The sequence below is a fragment of the Ranitomeya variabilis genome, unplaced genomic scaffold, assembly GCF_051348905.1.
Source record: "Ranitomeya variabilis isolate aRanVar5 unplaced genomic scaffold, aRanVar5.hap1 Scaffold_231, whole genome shotgun sequence".
Lineage (NCBI taxonomy): Eukaryota > Metazoa > Chordata > Amphibia > Anura > Dendrobatidae > Ranitomeya > Ranitomeya variabilis.
This window is the reverse complement of record NW_027507991.1, coordinates 15,001-20,000: the sequence shown is the minus strand read 5'-3', so window position 1 is coordinate 20,000 and position 5,000 is coordinate 15,001.

Genomic DNA, 5,000 nt, shown 5'->3' with positions numbered 1-5,000 from the left:
TTCGGCCGCGGGGCACACCGCACGGTGAGAACCCACTCGCCCGCCTCCCCGCACGTCTGTCATCCCCCCACTATCGTAGGGGCTCGGGAAAAGACTGGAAAACGCGGAGCTCGGCGGTGGCGTGGAAGCGCCACCCACCGCCGCCGCTCTCGCCGATGCCCACCGCGGAGGCCGCCCTTCGGACGCTGGGGTGCGGCGCGGGCCTCCGCGGACGAGCTGCGCATCTGAAAGTCAAAGGGCCGCCCTCGGAGAAGATCGTTGTGCTGCCCCGCGCGGGGAGCGATTCGGACGGCGGGCCCCCACGCCGAGGTGGGTGGGCGCCCCTCCGTTCGCCCGTGCGGGTCGTCGGACCGCTGCCGTACCACGGTTCGGGTCAAACTCCCCACAGCTCGGCCGCCTCCGTCCGTAGACGGGAGGGCGACCGCCGGCGTGCGCGCCCAAGGACGAGTGCCTGAAACCCGGGGGGGGGTAACAGAGGAAGGAGACCGCCCGCCGTAAACCGACGCGGGCTCCAAAGCCCGGGCCGAGCGAGCGGCACCACCTCCCCACCCGGGAGCGCTGAGCCAGATCGATCGGAAGAAAGGGCAGGGGCTCGGGTGGAACCCCTGCCTCCGTTCTTCCCCTCGGGGGAGACGGGGAAGAAACGTGCCCCTGGAGTCCTGGAAGCGAGTGTCCGGCGCGCTCCGGGCGCCCTCGAGACGGAAGCCGGGTCGCGGTGCGATTCTCTCATAGGTCTCCCCGTTGGCGCGGAAGCGGGAGACATCCGACACAGAGAAACGCCGAGCCCGCTCCGAGGGGACAAAGTCAGAAGGAGCGATCCGCCCTCCCAGAGCCCTCCTGCGGACGAGGACTCTGGATCTGCCCCCCTTCTGACGACCGTCGCCCTCAGAGGACAGGAACCCACGTGGGGAGGGTCCGTTCGGGCTCGGGCGACCCAGGAAACGCGTCTCGGACTCGGGACGGACAACCGGCAAAAGTCCCCCTGGAGCCGCGGAAGCCTGGTCTCGGCGCGAGTGCGAACTTCCATGCAAAAGGGGGGTACTCGCCAAACCGCCTACCCGAGTCGAGGAACCACGAAAACAACGGATTTTGGTCGGGGCCGAGAGGTACCTCTCTCTCCTATATCCTGCAGCTGGTGTGCAAAACTGGGTATTTGCATGGTGAGACACCGACCCCCACTTTAAGGGAACAAAGTCAAAAAGTGTCCGACCTCCTGGAGCCGTGCGGCGGATCCGGCGGCCAGAAATTTCCTCATTCCGGTTCTATTTTTTTTTTTTTCGAATTTGCGAAATTTGGAGGCCAGGCGGCGTAGCTGGGACCTGGACTAGCTCGAAACACCCTGAACCGGTGAGCGGAATCGATTTCCCAAAGTTCTACGGCTCCCGGAAGCCAAAAACAGCTCGCCGGAAAATTTCAAAGTCCCAAGGACTCTTTCTTGAAAATCAATCCGGGGGCCATGGAAGTGTCCTCGGTACAACCTCAGAGCTTTCCCCCGCCTGGAAGTCTGACAGCGGTCTGACGTTTTTCAAAGTTTTGAGCTCTCTGTTTGTTCTCAAAGTCACAAAATCGCTTTTTTTCAGTTTTCCACCCAGCAGACCCAAACTTCACCCCCACTTAGGTCACTGTCTAGGGGCGCCTTACGACATATTGACGCCCCTTTAGGGTGGAAGTAGGGGAAATGGGTGATTTTTACACAAAATCGGAAATTTCTCAAAATTTTTCTAAGTGTCAAGGACTCTTCCAGAAAATCTCCCCCAGGCTCCTGGAAGCGTCCCCGGTACACCTCTGGCGGCTGCCCCCGCCTGGAAGTCCGACACACGCCTGAAATTTTCAAAGTATGAAAATACGCATTTTCATCCAAAAATTCAACTTTCCCCCCGTGCACCGCAAACTTCACCCCCACTTAGGTCACTGCCTTGGGGTGCCTTACAACATATTGACGCCCCCCTGGGGTGGAAGTAGGGGAAATGTGACATTTTTCACAAAATCGAGATTTTCTCAAAATTTTTCTAAGTGTCAAGGACTCTTCCAGAAAATCTCCCCCAGGCTCCTGGAAGCGTCCCCGGTACACCTCTGGCGGCTGCCCCCGCCTGGAAGTCCGACACACGCCTGAAATTTTCAAAGTATGAAAATACGCATTTTCATCCAAAAATTCAACTTTCCCCCGTGCACCGCAAACTTCACCCCCACTTAGGTCACTGCCTTGGGGTGCCTTACAACATATTGACGCCCCCCTGGGGTGGAAGTAGGGGAAATGTGACATTTTTCACAAAATCGAGATTTTCTCAAAATTTTTCTAAGTGTCAAGGACTCTTCCAGAAAATCTCCCCCAGGCTCCTGGAAGCGTCCCCGGTACACCTCTGGCGGCTGCCCCCGCCTGGAAGTCCGACACACGCCTGAAATTTTCAAAGTATGAAAATACGCATTTTCATCCAAAAATTCAACTTTCCCCCCGTGCACCGCAAACTTCACCCCCACTTAGGTCACTGCCTTGGGGTGCCTTACAACTATTGACGCCCCCCTGGGGTGGAAGTAGGGGAAATGTGACATTTTTCACAAAATCGAGATTTTCTCAAAATTTTTCTAAGTGTCAAGGACTCTTCCAGAAAATCTCCCCCAGGCTCCTGGAAGCGTCCCCGGTACACCTCTGGCGGCTGCCCCCGCCTGGAAGTCCGACACACGCCTGAAATTTTCAAAGTATGAAAATACGCATTTTCATCCAAAAATTCAACTTTCCCCCCGTGCACCGCAAACTTCACCCCCACTTAGGTCACTGCCTTGGGGTGCCTTACAACATATTGACGCCCCCCTGGGGTGGAAGTAGGGGAAATGTGACATTTTTTCACAAAATCGAGATTTTCTCAAAATATTTCTAAGTCCCAAGGACACTTTCAGAAAATCTTCCCCAGGCTCCTGGAAGCGTCCCCGGTACGCCTCCGGCGGCTGCCCCCGCCTGGAAGTCTGACACACGCCTGAAATTTTCAAAGTATGAAAATACGCATTTTCATCCAAAAATTCGACTTTCCGCCCGTGCACCGCAAAATTCACCCTCATTTAGGTCACTGCCCTGGGGTGCTTTACAACATATTGACGCCCCCCTGGGGTGGAAGTAGGGGAAATGTGACATTTTTCACAAAATCGGAAATTTCTCAAAATTTTTCTAAGTCCCAAGGACACTTTCAGAAAATCTTCCCCAGGCTCCTGGAAGCGTCCTCGGTACGCCTCCGGCGGCTGCCCCCGCCTGGAAGTCTGACACACGCCTGAAATTTTCAAAGTATGAAAATAATGCATTTTCATCCAAAATTCGACTTTCCGCCCGTGCCCCGCAAACTTTACCCACAGTTAGGTCACTGTCCTGGGGTACCTCACAACATATTGACGCCCCCCTGGGGTGGAAGTAGGGGAAATGTGACATTTTTTCACAAAATCGAGATTTTCTCAAAATATTTCTAAGTCCCAAGGACACTTTCAGAAAATCTTCCCCAGGCTCCTGGAAGCGTCCTCGGTACGCCTCCAGCGGCTGCCCCCGCCTGGAAGTCTGACACACGCCTGGAATTTCAAAGTATGAAAATACGCATTTTCATCCAAAAATTCGACTTTCCGCCCGTGCACCGCAAAATTCACCCTCATTTAGGTCACTGCCCTGGGGTGCTTTACAACATATTGACGCCCCCCTGGGGTGGAAGTAGGGGAAATGTGACATTTTTCACAAAATCGGAAATTTCTCAAAATTTTTCTAAGTCCCAAGGACACTTTCAGAAAATCTTCCCCAGGCTCCTGGAAGCGTCCTCGGTACGCCTCCGGCGGCTGCCCCCGCCTGGAAGTCTGACACACGCCTGAAATTTTCAAAGTATGAAAATAATGCATTTTCATCCAAAATTCGACTTTCCGCCCGTGCCCCGCAAACTTTACCCACAGTTAGGTCACTGTCCTGGGGTACCTCACAACATATTGACGCCCCCCTGGGGTGGAAGTAGGGGAAATGTGACATTTTTTCACAAAATCGAGATTTTCTCAAAATATTTCTAAGTCCCAAGGACACTTTCAGAAAATCTTCCCCAGGCTCCTGGAAGCGTCCTCGGTACGCCTCCAGCGGCTGCCCCCGCCTGGAAGTCTGACACACGCCTGGAATTTTCAAAGTATGAAAATAATGCATTTTCATCCAAAATTCGACTTTCCGCCCGTGCCCCGCAAACTTTACCCACAGTTAGGTCACTGTCCTGGGGTACCTCACAACATATTGACGCCCCCCTGTGGTGGAAGTAGGGGAAATGTGACATTTTTCACAAAATCGAGATTTTCTCAAAATATTTCTAAGTCCCAAGGACACTTTCATGAAATCTTCCCCAGGCTCCTGGAAGCGTCCCCGGTACGCCTCTGGCGGCTGCCCCCGCCTGGAAGTCCGACACACGCCTGAAATTTTCAAAGTATGAAAATACGCATTTTCATCCAAAAATTCAACTTTCCCCCCGTGCACCGCAAACTTCACCCGCATTTAGGTCACTGCCCTGGGGTGCTTTACAACATATTGACGCCCCCCTGTGGTGGAAGTAGGGGAAATGTGACATTTTTTCACAAAATCGAGATTTTCTCAAAATATTTCTAAGTCCCAAGGACACTTTCAGAAAATCTTCCCCAGGCTCCTGGAAGCGTCCCGGTACGCCTCTGGCGGCTGCCCCCGCCTGGAAGTCCGACACACGCCTGAAATTTTCAAAGTATGAAAATACGCATTTTCATCCAAAAATTCAACTTTCCCCCCGTGCACCGCAAACTTTACCCGCATTTAGGTCACTGCCCTTGGGTGCTTTACAACATATTGACGCCCCCCCTGTGGTGGTAGTAGGGGAAATGTGACATTTTTCACAAAATCGAGATTTTCTAAAAATTGCACTAAGTCCCAAGGACTCTTCCAGAAAATCTTCCCCGGGCTCCTGGAAGCGTCCCAGGTACACCTCCGGCGGCTGCCCCCGCCTGGAAGTCTGACACACGCCTGAAATTTT